Genomic DNA, 17,831 nt, shown 5'->3' with positions numbered 1-17,831 from the left:
GACATTTGCTGTGCATTTACTGTGTGATTTACTTAAATTATTTCTCTTAATTCTTTCAACAGTCATATGAAGAGGTACTATTAGTCTTTTCTTTCTTTCTTTCTTTCTTTCTTTCTTTCTTTCTTTCTTTCATAAAAGGTATAGGAGAAGGACAAAACCAAGTCCACAGGATGTCAAAGTAATTTTTTTTAAATTTAAAAATTGTTTTAGCCCCTCCCCATTAGGAAGCAGCTGAGCCCAAACTCGGCCCCATGCAGTTTGCATCAGACACTTATTCTTACACATAGGCCATACCACCTCTCACGAAAGGTAGGAGGAGGTACAACCCAAGTACCTTTTCTCAGTATACTGCCCCCTCTTCTTTACCCTCTTTACTTTCCTCTGTGATTATTCCTTATCCTGTCTCTAGCCTCTAGGTCCCTAGAAGAAAACTCTACTATGTTACTCCAAAATATGCCAACACAGCATAAGGAATGTATTGATCTGAAGGCCACTGAGAAGAAGCAGATTCAAGGAAAGCTCCCTGCCCTCCCTCTTTTTGCCTAAAAATGAGACATACATTTTCTTTTTTTTTTTTTTTTAAGATTTTTATTTATTTGACGGACAGATCACAAGTAGGCAGAGAGGCAGGCAGAGAGAGAGAGAGAGAGAAGGAGGAGGCAGGCTCCCTGCTGAGCAGAGAGCCTGATGTGAGGCTTGATCCCAGGACCCTGGGATCATGACTTGAGCCAAAGGCAGAGGCTTTAACCACTGAGCCACCCAGGCGCCCCGAGACATACATTTTCAAATGTGTCCCTCCTCCTTTGTCTACCAGGAAGGACAGAAGTAAATTATCAGATGAGACAACTTTGGGCTTGTATCAATCTGGAGATGGGAAGCAGAGGAATAATAAACTTCACCAACTAGACTTTATCAGTTTCCCACATGGACAGTTTGCCATCCTTGAAAGCCTAGAAGAAACTGTTCCCTTTGTCTTACTGTTACTCTACAGATTTATTGTTTTTTGTGGAAGATCCTATTTAAGCCTGAATTCTAAGCTGCCTCTTTGAGTTACTCTTCTCTGAGTTTCTCCCAGGTATATATGAGATATACATGTTAAGAAAGTTGTTTGTTTTTCTCTTGTTAATCTGTCTTTTATTATAGAACATCAGCCCAGAGCCTATGGTGGGTAGAGGACAAATTTTCCTCCCCTATACCAAATGATGCACACAGTTCACTGTGTTCCTCTTTGATTCTGTGATGTGAGCACTTCTTCCTGGTTCAACCATGGGTGCTTCACTCAACATGTCTGGAATTGGACTCCTGCATTAGCCCTGACATCTGTGTTCCTCTTGTGTCAAGATCCTGGCTAACTGCATCAGTGTTCACCAGTCTGCCACACTAGACTCCCACTTTCCATCTGGGAATTGTTTTGCCATCTCCTCAGGCAGGAATGTGACTACAGTGCACATATATCTAGCATCCAAGCCCACCTTCTCTATCTCTAGGTGCTTCTCTGCTTCTACCACATTCCTAAATTCTTTCAAACAAGACTACCCTATTGGAGATAATCTGAAAAACTAAAATTAGTGGCTCTGTGTTCTTGAAGATTTAGCAAATCTCCCTTCTATATCTTTTCAACCACAAATTGGGGATAATGTTAAGACTTCGAAGGAGGGCATGAGAGGAGATAGTATGGTAGGCAAGTGGTCGTCATTAAGAGGACACACTTCCTTGCAAGAGAGGGCAGGTGTATTTATACTGCCTGTCTTTCTAGATTCAGAATAAGCTGGAGGCCTGGGAGTTTGGAAGTCTCTTTCATTTCATACGTGTTTGGAATTAAAAGGTGAATATGATGACTGGTAGCGACTAAATTGTGTCTCCCCCAAATTGATATGCTGCTAACATCCAATAAGACTATACAGGGAAATAAGGTATTTATTTATTTATTTATTTATTTATTTAAAGATTTATTTATTTGACAGAGAGAGTGAACTCACAAGGAGGTAGAGAGAAAGGCAGAAAGAGAAGGGGAAGCAGGCTCCCTGCTGAGCAGAGAGCCTGATGTGATGTGGGGCTTGATCCAAGGACCCTGAGACCATGACCTGAGCTCAAGGCAGAGGTTTAACTCTCTGCCACCCAGTGGGCCACCCAGACACCAAGAAATAGAGCCTTTAAAGAGGTGACTTTTCAGGTCATGTGGGTGGGGCTTTACTCCAAATGACTGGCGTCCTTATAAGAACATAGATAGGCACAAGGGGTGCATATGTCCATGTGAGGACACAGCTTGAGGAACCATCTGGCCTTGTGGAGAGAAGGTCAGTTTCAGGAGAAACCAAACCTACTGATCCCTTGGTCTTGAAATTCCAGTCCCCAGAACTATGAAAACATGAATTTCTGTTGTTTTAGCCACCTGGTCTGTGGTATTTTGTTATGGCAGTCCTAGCAAATGAATACAATTACTTTTGCACTATGAAATTTATTTAAAAGTGAATGTTTCCTATGTGTTCATTTGATCAAGGGCCTGTAGCAGCATGTATATGAGGAACATTCAAGGCTGGGCTTGGCTCTCCCCAAAATGACTTCCATTATTTCATTATAAGAAAGAAATGATAACCTTAATTTGCACACTAAGAATTTTATCCTAATGGCCCAAACTGCATAAACAGCTTTCATCTTTCTGGAAGGAAAAAAAAAAAATCAATTTCCTCTTTGTACAGCACTTATGGTCTTTTGTGTCTTCTAAGGGGCCTGACCCTTTAAAGAGACTTTGATGTTTGTCCCAATTTTATTTTTGTTATTAAATCTCTCTGCCTGGCAGGCATACTCAGTGGAGGCTTATACCATACTCTCCCTCTTAATTGAACCTGGTATTGAGTGACAGATCAAATGATCTTAAATTAATAACAATGACAAATTGCCCTCAAATGGCACTTGTACATAAAAGGAAACACTTCCATTAAACAAATGTTATGTCATCAAGAAACCCATTAATAGCTCTGCCAGTGATCATAGCTGTGTAATTTTTCTCATCAGTGTTAATAACCAGCAAAGTTATAATTGCATATGGAGCTTAATTAAAATTTTCTATCCTATTAATGAGTGTCCATGCTTCAGATCTCCCATTAAATGGAGTGCAAAATTTAGACCATATTTCTTGAGGTCCAGGTTCTTAGAAGACATGAACAGGTACAGACAGAAATGGATTTGGATTATAAAATCTCAATATGCTGTGATTATTAACCACTGGATATTAGAGGTGGAATTGGTCTTAAATATTATTTAAGCTAACTCCAGCCCTTTAAGCTGATTTTAATTTTATATATTTGTGTCTCGTACATTCAGCGTAATAGAAATAACAAAGAAAACTGCCTATCTCCTAAGTTAATAATACTGAGCAAGTAAATCTACCTCCTTAGTAAACCTACTTTTCCCACTTTTGCATCCTTACTATCAACTCATATACATATTCTGGCACAGATTGACCAGATGCTCAACAGACCTACCTTTTCTTCCTCCTGAGCCCTCACCTGCATTACATCTTCCAGCACCCTTCATCTAGGTTCCATCAGGGACCATGTGACTTATTCCGGCCAATGGCTTTAAGCAGAAGCCATGTTTGTCACTTTCAAGTGGAGACAGTTAAGGGCTGGTAAGCCTTCTCCACCTCTCATTTCCTCCATCTGCTTTTCACATAGGGAGGATGAGGCAACCATAAGGTGATGGGAACACTGGTGGGAAGGATCCTGGGTCCCTAAATAACTGAGTGGAGTAGAGACCACCCACTCACCACTGCCCACTGACCTAAATTAGACTGTGATGTGAGTGAGAAATTAAGCTTTATTAGTTTCAGCTACTAAGATTTGGAGAAAATTACTTTTTTGATAGCACAACACCTGCCCTAATACATATTTTACCTAATTTCGTAGGTAGTTAGGATTTTTTCCTACTTAAAAAAAAAAAACGGACATTACTGGATATGGAGTTTCTACATACTACACAGTCTTCCATGTGATAGAGAATTGTGATTTCAATTACTGAATACTATTTCAAGTTAAGTGATGTACCAAATTAACATCACCCTTTTTCAAATATTGTGCAGATCATTTCTTGTGTTTTCCTCTTTAGGGAATATCCTCATACATATAATATATTTCCTTATAATTATGTTGACAAATTAACTTTTTATAATTATGTGTTAGTTTACATTGCCTCTAACCATTATAAAAGTACTAGCTATTATAAGAGTATATGTATAATCAACCTTTCTAGAATTGAGAATTTGTCTCCTTTAAAATTTACTTGACAATAAATGGTACCTCGTATATAAATACATTGTATGTATAACCCATATGTATATATATGATATTTATACATACATATATTTACTTTATATAACCACTGTGTATACATACTGATACACGTTTTATAATTTGTGCTTCTTTAATAACTGGTGAGTTTTATACTTTCCAAGTATGTTCATGCTTACACAAACATATTAGCTCCTTTCACATGGAGAATGTAATCCTGTCCACTGGGGAGCATATGATCCTTAGGCTTAGCAGATGACACAACTGAGAATAGAGGGCATTAGTGAAGGGAAGCAATGTTAGGATTATGACTGGGTATCAGAATACAGATCTTATCATTCAAACACAGGGATTTTTCCATTATAGAAAAACCTCCATGTTTATAAAATATGGCATGTCATTCTTGTCCTTATGACTGTCATCTTGGAAAGAATGATCATGACATAAATAAAACATGCATCTCACCTGGTATCATTCCCTGTCACTTGATAGACAAGCTGAATTCAATAAAGGCTTCTAAGCACCCAGGGTTTCGTAGCCTTGGAAGCTCAGAGATTATGGTTAAATCTAACCCTGCCATGGATAGAACCAAGCCCAACAGTGTATTTCACAATCTGATTTCCTAGGTTTTGTCCCTATGACATTCATTTAGGGATGAATGAATTCTACACGAGTGATTTAGTATTAGTGACTGAATGTTTGAGTATTAGTAATGGCAGGAAGAGGGGCAGAGACATATGATAATTGAGCAGCAGTAGTAGGTCATCCTGAAGTAGTAGTAGATCAACCTAGAGAAGAAGCAGAAGAGAATGCTGGAGAGACAAGGTAGAGCTAGTATAAATGAAATCAATTAGCAAGTACTGAATTCCTGCTATGTGCCAGGCTCTGCCATAAACATTGGGTGGATGAAAGGCAAATCAGATAAAAGCCTCATTTGAATCAAATAAGAGAAAGTATAGTTTAGTGAAGAAGTCAAGAGGTTTTGTAATTAGCCTGAAGCAGGAGACTCAAGGCTAAATTTTGTAAGCTTGGACAAATCTCATTATAACTTCCCCCATATGTAAATTCAAGATAACTATAGTATATGTTTGTTGGGAAGCAAACCTGGGAGATAATATCTGCAAAGATTGTAATGACCTAGTTGGTGCAAATTGTGCCCACTAAAATGCTAATTGTTAAGTTTCATTAACTGGGAAAACCAACTGTCAAAACAGTTATTATACAGCATGAATAAATGCAACAGTAAACACACACACAAAATATGCACTTAGCTCAGAAGAGACCTGGGGATATTGTTAATCTGAATGTGGATTGAATTATCGATACTAATTCTTTACCTTTCTGTGTCCATGGCCCTTGCCATGTAATTTATTCAGCTCCTGCCATAATTAAATTAAAATAGTGTCTATTCCCCTGAAAGAAGAAAATCCATTGCAGCAATAATTAAAATGATAGATTTTCAGAAAGTGACCCAAAATCACAAAATTAAACAAAGCTAATTGTCAATAATTTCATGCCAAAATTATTTTTAAGCATGTGAATGGTGCAATATCCTAGGATTTTTGCCTTCTACCTATAAATCTCTGTGACCAATACCTCCCTCCCTTTTCACTTTGTTCTGTATATAGTGAATGAGTTTCTCTACAGATCTCTTAGGGTTCTTGAACAGATCTTCCTTTTTAAGTTAGAGTGAAAAGATACTCAGACTGGGGATCAGAAGTTCCTGGCTGCTGTCCTGTTCAGCCAATGATTTATTGTGAGTCCTTGCACAAGCTCTTTTATTGCTTTGGTTTTGGTTGGATAATCTTTAACATCCCATCCAGTACTGATATCCATGCATCTAGCCAGCCAACAAATATTTCTTGAGTCTCTCCTACATGTCTAACAATGTCCTGGATCTTGTTCTGCCTTTGCAGGGAGAAGACAGTCAGTAAACAGATAAATTGATGAATGAGAACAGTGTCTGATGCTGGGAAGTATTCTGCAGAAAAATTAAGATACGATGTGACCTGATTATAATTTGGTCATTGAGTAGATGGTAAACATGGTCTCCCTGAGGAGGTGACATTTCAGTTGAAAAGAAGCAAATGAAAAAAAAGTGGCCAGCCTTGTCAGGATAGGGGAAAAGTATATTTTATTCTAAGTGACAACTCTCAGAAGTTCTGTAAATATGGGGGCTGGTGGGACCAACCTATGTAAAGTCACCACTTAAATTGTCAAAGAGCTTACATTCTGCCATGACTGGTTAGTTCTAAACTGACTACTCAAAAGACCAGTTTGTCTGCAGGCAGGAGGCGTAGGGTACTGCAGACTAGCCGCTCAGGAGGTCAAATTATGAAGTAGGGCCAGACACGCACGGAAGTAAGTATAAATTCCACCACTAGGGTGCAGCATAATCACCTAAAACTAGGAAGAGCAGTAGTGCCTATCTGGGCCTCGCCCCCTTATTCTCATATCAGAAAACCGAAAACCAGAGAGGCATAGTAAATCCCGAGGGTCTACTCTGCAAGTCATGTGTCCAGTTCCTAAGAATCACTAATCATGTAAATCATGAATCAAGTTTCTGATGGGACTTAACGTTTTTTGAGATGGAGTGGGGAGGGGAAAGGAGGCTCTAATTTTGCTATAGCCTGCAAGAGAGTAAAGTTACCTATTACTACTAAATTCACTACTTCTCTATATTGTTTCCATTTGAATAGAGCAGAATTATTACAACACTGGTACACCAAATGAGAGCAACCTCCCCCCCCCCACAAAAAAAAAAGAAGGAAGGAAGGAAGGAAGGAAAGAAAGAAAGAAAAAAAGAAAGAAAGAAAGAAAGAAAGAAAGAAAGAAAGAAAGAAAGGAAGGAAGGAAGGAAGGAAGGAAGGAAGGAAGGGAAAAAGGAAAAAAGGAGGTTGGGTTGCTTAGTCCTATAACACAGCCTAATTCTCACTTGGCTAATTCTAGCAGATGTGAGTCCTAGACCCTATTGGTGACTAACTAGGGGAAGTGGTATGTAGCAGCAGTAAAATGCCAAACTACTGTTATCATGGTCAGAAGCCCTGTGTTCATTCCCTATGGTCAACCCTAAAACTTTCATTCCCCAGCCCAGAAAATGATCATTCCACTTGTCTTGCCTACCACATGTGATTATCAAAAGTTAAGAAGAGACCTCGGAGTGGTATTTTGTATATTAAACAACAAATGTAAAAAGTGCCTGATTGTTTACTAATGGAAATGATTTATTAGTTGGATTAATTCACTTTTTTGGGTCTCAGTACTCTTTTATTTATTTATTTATTTATTTATTTAAAAGAAGATTTTATTTATTTATTTATTTGACAGAGAGAGAGATCACAAGCAGGCAGAGAGGCAGGCAGAGAGACAGGAGGAAGCAGGCTCACTGCTGAGCGGAGAGCCCGATGCGGGGCTCGATCCCAGGACTCTGAGAACATGACCTGAGCCGAAGGCAGTGTCTTAACCCACTGAGCCACCTTTTATTTTTTTTTTTAAGAGAGAATTAGATTAAATAAACTCTCAGGCTCTTCCAGATCTAACAGACTTGATTTTATGACAAAATAGTAGCCTTACATCCTCAAAGAAGTATCCTCTAGGTCTTTCATCTTTATTATGGGGTTTGCCACTGGCAACCCAATACATTCTGTGGTATTGAAGGGATGTTTTCATTACGAAGAAGTTGCCTATCTTAGTTCATCCACATACCAAATCATAAGGCACATTTGGGTTGAAGCTAGAAAGCGTGTTAGACCTCACAGTATCCTTTTCTGGAGCTGACTGACATGGAAGCACAATTTCTCAAGTTTATATCGGCAACATAGCTAATGGGATAATTCCATGATGCCTCTTGCAAGGTTTCAAAACGGCTGCCTGATGAACCATAAATCTGACTGGATTTATGCTGTAGGAGTAGAATCCTTTCTGAGTTCCTGGTCATAGATAACCTATTCTCATTCTGGTTCTCAGGGCAGGATTCTGTAAATCACTGAATAGAATAACTGCTCCCTGAATAGTAAAGTAAACTCATTAGGAGCCCATGAGAAATTAAGTCATTCTGAAGGGGGAAATGAATGGGCCAATTTCCTAGATATTTCCAAATAAGATGGGCACCCTGAAGCCAGCAGCTCTTAAACTTTTTTGTCAAATGTTCACTTATAAGAAACAAAATACAGTAAAGACCTTTTTCATTTGCTCCATTTCAAAAGGAGGCAAAAGAATCACCCTTGTTTAATTATAAAGGAGTGTCACTGTACAAGCAAATTTTGGGGGAAATGTATCCATCTCTTAGCAATGGGAGGGAAGGTGATACATTATCTTTTACTTGGAAAATATGTAGTAATCCCTCCTTCTCTGTGGTTTCACCTTCCATGGTTTCAGTCACCCACGGTCAACCACAGTCTGGAAGCAAATGACCCTTTTCTGACATATTGTACTGTCAGAAGGTTAATAGTAGCCCAGTGCTATGTCACAGTGTCCATATATGTACCTCACTTCATCTGGTCACACGGGCATTTTATCATCTCACATTATCACAAGAAGGGTGAGTATAGTACAATAAGATACTTTGAGAGACCATATTCACATAAGTTTTACAGCATGTTGTTCTAATTGTTTCATTTTATTGGAAGTTATTAGTGTAAATCTCTTACTGTACCTGAGTTAGAAATTAAGATTTATCATAGGTATGTATGTACAGGAAAAACAGTATATATAGGGTTTGGAACTACCTGTGCAATGGAGATCTTGGAACATATACTCCGCAGATAAGAGGGGGGCACTAGTGTATATAACTGAAAGTCTGATTATTTCAGTTATACACATCATATATAGTTAAAAACCCTGATAAACATGTATATCAACTTGCAGGATAGATTTTTTTAAATATCCGATGATAATAGTATTGATAATGAGTAAAAAACTCATAGTATTTCAAAACTGGAAAGCAAGAACATCAGCAAATGAATACCATGCCTTACTGAAGACAGCACTAGTGGTGCGTTGATGGTTTTCTTATAGTATTACTGAAGATCTTCTTGCATACATTGCCATTAGGATCTCCATTGGATAGCCAAGAATTGCTGAGCAAAAACTTAGCAGAATATTGAATTAGAGTTGCTGGTAAAATCTTGTTATATCCTACTTCTCATCTAATATCAAGTTCTGCTAATGCTTAATAACTAACTTAGGAGGTCAGTAGTCGTAAGTGCTCTTCACCATTGCAAACTTGAGTCCACTACAAGATTGTCCATCATTCACCTCAGAACTAAAGAAAACTTACAAACCTAGGAGGAAAATGTCACGGGTCCTATAGTAGGCTAACCACCTGGTGCTTAATAGTACTTATATACTTTTTTAAAATTTCATTTGTTTATTTGAAAGAGAGAAAGTGGGTGGAGGGAGAGAAACTTCAAGTAGACTCCCCGCTGAGCCTGGATCCTGACATAGGGCTCCATGCCACTACTCTTAAGATCATGACCTGAACTGAAACCAAGAGTTGGACGCTTAACTAACTGAGCCAACCAGGTGTCCCAATACTTAAATGCTTTTTATGTGGAAGCTTTGTTATTCTATATAGGACTAAAATTTAATATAAAGTGGATCATATTCTTTCACTGAATCACTTAATTCTAGGAATTGGGGATGTAGTCAAGTACTTAGCAAAGATCCTATTTTCAACTTAATAATTGCCTGAGAAAAAGGGAGGAAGGGACTATTACCAATTATGCACTAAACATCAGGAATTTTGCTAGATGTTTTACATATGTTATTGTGTTTAGTGTTTTGAGCAATTTTCTGTGATATTTATTATTTTTTCCTGATTTATGGTTTAGGAAACAGAGACTCGAAAAGTTAATTAAGTTGTTCAAGTCTATACAGCTAGTAAGTTGTGGAGTGGGGATTTGAACCAAATATCTTTTTTTTTTTTAATTTTTATTTATTTATTTGACAGACAGAGATCACAAGTAGGCAGAGAGGCAGGCAGAGAGGGAGAGGAGGAAGCAGGCTTCCTGGCGAGCAGAGAACCCGATGTGGGGCTTGATCTCAGGACCCTGGGATCATGACCTGAACTGAAGGCAGAGGCTCTAACCCACTGAGCCACCCAGGTGCCCCCCCAAATATCTTTTCAATTCAAAGCTCTTCTTTTCACATTATTGCTCCTACAAAGGTGACAGATATCCTTCCCCCAACACTAGGGCACATACTTTCCAAACTCTCTGCCAACACTGCGATGGTTTAGTCTATAATGTTGCCCATGGTCTGTAGGCCACAGCAACCAGGAACTGCCGAGCCACGATGAAGGGTCAGCATTCAAGTTTAGCACATGATGTGAGTTTCTGGAGAGTTTTTTTTTAGTAATAGAATGTACCAATCCCAGACTTTCCACGTGACAACAGGAGGGGGGAAAAAAACCAATTTTGCCCGTTTTCTCTTTTTTAGGTATCAAAGGAATGGATAACTCGGTAAGTATCATCTACTAATTCTTTGAAAAGAGGCCCAGTGAGATGAACACTTAGTTTCCTGGGGATGTGATAAAAGTTTAAAGCCATCAGTATCACATCTCATCTTCCCTAATCCCATAGGTCTAGCCCACCCAGGAATGCCACTGGAGAATTCTGATGCATTTAAGAGGAGAATATCAAAGAACAGGCAATGAATAAGTCATAAGAGTGGGGAGTCTTTAGCCACTTTCCTTGTAGAGTATGGTGCTTCAGAGGCAGCTCTACAGTGAAGATAAGTGAAAATAAACATCTTGCTCCTATGAGCATAATACCAGGAGCCCTGCCAGATAATTTATGTGAGTAAGTGTCTATAATTACTCATGTTCATACATATTCATTCCCATGCTCCTAATTTTAGAGAACAGAGAAGTGAATAAATTGATTAGTAATTTGATTGTATTTGATTCAGCTGGCTCTCTTAAGTGCCTTATAAAGGTCCCAGAATAAGTTTCTACTAATGGAGAATTCAGTGGCAGGCTTGAGACCTTGGGGAGTAGTAGATTGACTGATGATGGGGTGATTGAGCCATTCATTTATTCAGACATTTTATTCATTCATTCATTCAACAATTATGCCCTGCTCTACCCAGGTACTGTGCTAGGTACAGAGGACACCCATTTTGATAAATGAACACACCTGCACTATCTACTGTCTATTCTTGTGGGGAAGATAGTCAAGTAATGAAGGCACTGATTACAGGATAACGTGGCCAAGTGTTAAAGGCATCCAACACAGGCTGGGGTTTCAGGAATGAGTTCCTAATGATGGAGAAATCTGCGCAGCTTTTGGAAGAAAAGTTAAGAGCCATCTGGATGGTGGAGGATGGAACATGTTTCATTTAGAGGCATAGCAGTAAGAAGGGCTCTGGACCTTAGAGTTTCAGCAATTTTGTACCATTAGAAGGAAATGGAAGAGTAGTTGAAAAAGAGCCTCCAGGTGCAGGGAGTCAAATGGTTACTTCTCCTAAAACCCAGGGTGGGGCCTGGAAGGGTTTTAGGCCAAGGGTCTAATACACTAGGTTTTTATCTCAGAAAGTTCACTCAGACTTCTGTGTGGGAGGCAGACCGCATTTGGCGCAGATTCTGGCACAGAAAATTAATGGAGGAATTCACACAAGGAATGATGAAACTTGAAACTGAATTCATAACAATAGAGACTACGGAAAGGAGGAACAGATTTGATAGATACAAGTAAGGGAAAACTTGCACAAGTTGGGGATATTATGGTAAATGAAAAGGAATATCAGGGCACACCATGGTCCTGTGAGGCAGCTGGAGGATGAGGATACCATTCGTCAGGAGAACACACTGGAAGGAACAGTTCTGGGGAGGAATGTATAGGAGATTAGTTTAGAAACATGATGAGTTTAAGACGTCACAGAATTCATGCAGAGCTTAGCCACAGTATCCAAGTGATGTAGGACTGTCTTCAGAATTCTGTTTCTTTGTTTTCACACCTTTGTTGTGTCTCTTTGGAATGCTTCATTTTCCTCTCCTTCCATCGTCCCCAGAAAAGCATGTACTTCTATTTTAGGGTCATCTCAAATGCTGCTTTCTCTATGAAGACTTCTGTTGTCCACTCACCTTCTCCCTATCATGGTTCACTCCACCTCATCCTTGCCCTAGAAAAGCTAAGTCCTATCTTTCCTTTAGTCCTCATCCCAGTGAATTGTCATTACATGCGCTAACGATGGTTCACGTGACATCCTGTGAACTCGAGGGCAGAGAATCTGTATCTCATTCAGTACCTTGTAACCTCAGCTCCTAACAGAGCCCAACCCCTAAAGGGCATGCAATAAATGTTTGTCCCGTGAATCTTTTTTTTTACCTGACATTCTGTGCTCACATAAGAGCCATTCATAGCTTTCTAAATGAGGCAAGAGAGAGTTACACCTTGATTCTGCTCATCTACTGATGGCTGTATCCCTGGGAAGGGGTAGAGCACGGTGGTCCAGAGCCCATGACTGCTTGCTTCTCGGAGAGGTTAGGAGGGAACCTAAGAGGAGTGTTAGTGTAGAACACAACATTCCGCCAGTTCATTGCCATTCACTCCCTTATTTCCAGTTCCCTGGTGCAGTGTGTTTGTTAGCTCACACAGGGACAGAGCCCTTAGGAGCAGAGGGGTCTGGAGAGCTCATGGCTATCAGGCAAGGCCTCTCCTGAACTTGGCCTACAGAGACTCAGTCTGTCAATACCCATGACTAGATGGTTGTAGCTTAGTGGTTTTGATTTTTATCTTCCCCTTACAGAATTTTGACTTAGAACTTCAGTGAACTACTGGTTGGGAGTCCCAGTCTTTCCTAGTTCCACCTGGCTTCTATGAAGATTACCCAAAGAGGAGTTCCCTAAATCCCCAAAGCAAAACAAGCCCAGCCTGACCCTAATGTTAGCAGCACCTTAGTTGGACGTAGCAAGTTGTGTCTATACAAAGCCTAGTCTTGGATACTCTGTGCCTAATGACTGAAGACATAGAAGTGAAAGCAGGCTCCAAACCTGCCCATATACCCACTCCCACAAAGGCAATGTGTCTAACCCCTTCTTCTCACTGGATTTAAGCTTTTTTGAAGATTAGACCATTAGCCAGGTCTGTCTTCCAGTTCTCCATTGAGGGGGCAGCTGGGCTTTAAGCATAAGCTCAACCTGTTTTCTAGGTGACCCCAAAATATGCCTACTTCTCCTTGTACCTTGGCCTCACAGCTAAGATTTGTTTCTCATAATCAATTAATCATCCTAGACTCAACTCAATTACCTGATTTTCTCTTACTGTGATAATTGCTTCAGCCTGACACTCCTGATGTGTTTTTGCCTGCCTATCTTGGATGTTCTTCAGACCCTTACACTTTCTTAGACTGCTGTGAAATGCCATACTGTTCCCAGGGCTGTTCCTGGGGCTCTGTCAGATGCCACCAGCCTCTGTTTGCACTAGAATGTATTGCCTGCTTATGGGCTCATCACTACTGCAGGACCCTGTAGCAGGCTGAGCCACTAGTGTCAAAGTTGGTCTCCTTTCCTTAGATAAACAATGGCCACCCTCTGTAGCTGATTCACTTGCTACCCTGGATTTTTGTGGAGTGAAGGGGGGAGCCAGGGAGCCAGGGAAGCCAGGTCTGTTACTTCCTCCTTCCCAAACCACACTGAGGAGAACCCAGAAGCCAGGTCACTTAGCTTAGGAGAATTAGAGAACATTCAAGTGACTGGCAAAGGCTCTGGAATTGTACTGTGAAGACCCAGTAGCCAGGAATTCAGGAAGAGAAGGTGTGCAAAGACAATAGGAAAATGGAGAAACCAGCTAGACCTGAATTAACATAGAGGAGGAGATATGTGAAGGGACAGATTTGTGAATTAACCTTACTTGAGGTGAATTTGCCAAGACCATGCTGAGAATCAGAACATCACAAATTCACAGAACCTCAGAGCTGGGGAAACTGTGAGAGATGATGTTAAAGAAGCCCTTGGGGGCAAGGTGGGCAATGTGAAGAAGTGAATAAATAAGGATGATGGCAGATGGTGAGTGGTAACCCCCACAGAGATAATTGGTACCATGCAGCAAGTTGGCCCAGTGCTGCAAGATCTTCACATTTTTCAAGGGAACCCAGCAATCCAAATTTTACATGAGCTTTCATAATTTCTAAATGTTGTCAAATAATTAAAATTGTTTTCAAACACATCAAATCAAAATATATCTGTCAGCTGGATGTAGTCTCCAAGTTAAATGGATCTTCTATTTTTAAGGTGGTACTAGGGGAGGCCCAGGGAAGTAGGTAGATTTCTCAAGATCCAATAATTATAGAAGGGGAAGTAATTGATGGCTCAAGTGTACTTTACTCTCTCCCTCCCTCCTCTCTTCTCTCTCTTTCCAATCCAGCACCTTGTGGAGATGTAGGGAACCTTAGGTATTTGACCCTCTCCTCAACCAGAAAACAATGGAATGGAGACAAAGACCCTTGTTGCTTTTTGACTTCCTGTTGGCTTGTTCCTTCTTTGAGAGGTTGACCTCCTATTCCGTGTGGTGAGAGTGGAAAGAGACTGGATCACATTCCAGCCCAGGCTTAGCTACTAACCTTGGAGCTTTGGAAAATTCCGTTTTTTGGACTTCATTCTCTTTGTAGATATAACGAGGCTGTCAGTCTGGTAACTTCCAAGTTTCCTAAGTGAACCCAAGCTTATTTCAAATATCTCTATAAATGCTCATTCTGTTAGCACTTCCTCCTGCTCTGTTCCCCTCCCCCAGCATCCACACACATATTTCAAGTACCTGGTACCCTCATGTAGCTCCCCAAAGCCTGGAGTTTACCATCTGAATAAAATTATCCCAATGGTCTGCAGTGACCTACATTATCTGACCCCTGTTACGGGACTTTCTCAAATTCTACTCCCCCACTTCCCACTCTGCCCAGGAACACTGGCATCCAAGGTATTCCTCAAGGGCACTCTGAATGTAAATTGTAAAATGATGAGGCTGCTTGAAAAAGAAATGGACAGTTCTTCAAAATGTCAAAGAGAATTACCATGTGATCCAACAATTCCACTCCTAGGTATGCACCCAAGAGAAATTAAAACACAAGTCCACACAGAAAACTTGTACACAGATACTCATAGCAGCATTGTTCATAACAGCAAAAAGTGCTGATGATGCAAATGTCCATTACCTCATGAATGGCTAAAGAAAATGTGGTATATTCCTGGAAATAATATTATTAGATAATAAATTAGATAAGAATGAAGTACTAATACATGCTAGAACATGGATGAACCTTGGAAACTATGCTACGTGAAAGGAGCCAGTCACAAAAGACCACATATTATATGAATCCACTTATATGAAATGTTCAGAATGAAAAAAAACCTCCAGAGACAGAAAGTAGGTTAGCGGTTGCCTAGGGCTAGGGTGGTGGTATTGGGGTTTGTGTGGGTGGGTGGGGGTGGGAGGCTGGTGGAGGAGAATGGGAGAATGACTGATAATAGTTATAGGGCATTTTTGGGGTGATGAAAATCTAAAGTTGATCATGATGATGGTTGTACAACTCTGTGAATATGCAAAAATTATTAAACTGTATACTTTAAATAGGTCAATCATATATGTAAGTGATACTTCATTAAAGATGTTCAAAAGGTAAAATGAGAAGTGTTCACAAAGGGCTTTTATATACATTATCTCATCATTTCCTCAAACGACCACAACAGTGCATGGTAGGGACATGGGCTCACCTCCACTAGTGTGCAGAAGGGAAACCCAAGTTCCAAGTTTGGCCATATATCCAAGGTCACTCTGCTGGTAAGTGAATCATCTAAAATGAAGATTTCTGGCTTCATATTTTATTTTATCCCCTCCCCCCACGCAATTTCTTACTTCTTTGCCCTTTTTATTTCTATTTTTAGATCTGGTTTTTGATTTAATTCTGATGAGCCCTTTATCCTCTGTTTGCATTTTCTTCACCACAGCCAGCATTTTATTCATTAATTCATTTATTCAAACATGGAAAAACACAAAGACTGCTCTGTAAGTTAACTGCCAGATATATGAGTTACTTCACATTCAAGAGTTTTGAAAATTCTGGAAGTGATGGTCCTTCATGAAAAATACCTTTTGGGCTCCCCACCCCCGCATTGTGGAATCAGGCTACAGTTCTGTCAGCTGGCCTACCTGCCAGGAGAGATAACCTCCTGTGGCCTCCTTGTCTGGATGTACTTATTCATTTACCTCAATGACACTGTCTAACCAGGCTGGTTAGTCTGACAGTCTGTCATCCACATATCTCTAACACTTTAAAAAGTTCTCTTTCCCTCCCTTCCATCTTTCCTTCCTCCCTTCTTCCTTTTCTTCCTTCCTTTCTCTCTTATGAATGAATAAATTAATAAATATGTAAATGAATGCCTGGAACATAGGATTTTTAAAAAGGGGACTGGCACATATACAAATTTTCCACTTGGGAGATCATCCCTAGTGGCAGAGGAGAGGATTGGATACTGGGAAACCCGTTAGGAGACCCTAACTATTAGTGCTGGCAGTTGTGGTTATTTACTTTGATGATCAAAGGCCTTTCAAGATATCAAAATGCCATTCAGAGCATCAGAAACTCAATTAAGTTTCTTGTGGTTTGATTTCTAAGATCACTAACCTAGAAATTGGTTATAAATCACCCACTCCCAGACCATACTAGATTCACTTGTTTATTCATTTATTCAGTAAATACTTGCTTCGCATCTACTCTGTTCTTAGCATTATGAAACTGGGTATGCAGCAGTGAACAAAACCGGCAGGGATCTGGGTACTGCCGTCTAGTGACAAACTTTAGATAAGCCAGCAAACAGATATGAAAGTGGATCTGTAAATGATCTATCGTTATGTGCACAGAAACCAAAGTTATGGATAAAGGGAGTAATGGAAAATGAAATAGTGAAATTAGGAAGGGCAGCCAAAGAAAAGTAAGTCTTAAATGCCAAATTGAGTCAATGGTGATGGTAATCATGATGATGATGTTGATGATGCTAATGTTGACACTAACGCTTTATATTTAGGTAATGCTGTTATATTTACAGTCTTTTTTTTTTTTTATACCTGTCCAATCCTCCCCCTTTCTACATGAAATCTGAGCAGCATAAAGAAGTAAAGTGAGTCATCTGTGGTGACAGAATTTCTAGTGGCAGAGGTTATAGTAGAACCGTCTTTGGTGACTCACTCTCTAAATAAGTGTCATTGTTGTGCTTTATTAACACACAGTTTTACAGGGAAGCCCACCTCTCCCCTTGGTCGTCTGTGCATACTTTCTTCTACTCTCTTTTGCCTCCCAGGCCATGGCCAAGTCTCCAAGGTACACAGTTTGGAAACTGGCTAAATGTCATGCTTTTCTATGGACACATTCCACTAGATACTGGGAAATATATTTGTGCTGTAATTCTAACAAATGCACTAACTACTTTGGCTTATGTTCAACCTCATACCTTCCATCTAACCATCGCTAGGAAAATGTAGCCTGAAAAGTTTAAAATGGTTTTGTTCCTATTGTATTGTGCTGTTAGGTTGGTCATGAGAACGAATCTGA

This window comes from Mustela erminea, chromosome 7, assembly GCF_009829155.1.
Source record: "Mustela erminea isolate mMusErm1 chromosome 7, mMusErm1.Pri, whole genome shotgun sequence".
In the NCBI taxonomy this organism is placed as follows: domain Eukaryota; kingdom Metazoa; phylum Chordata; class Mammalia; order Carnivora; family Mustelidae; genus Mustela; species Mustela erminea.
Note: the sequence above shows the minus strand (reverse complement) of the source record.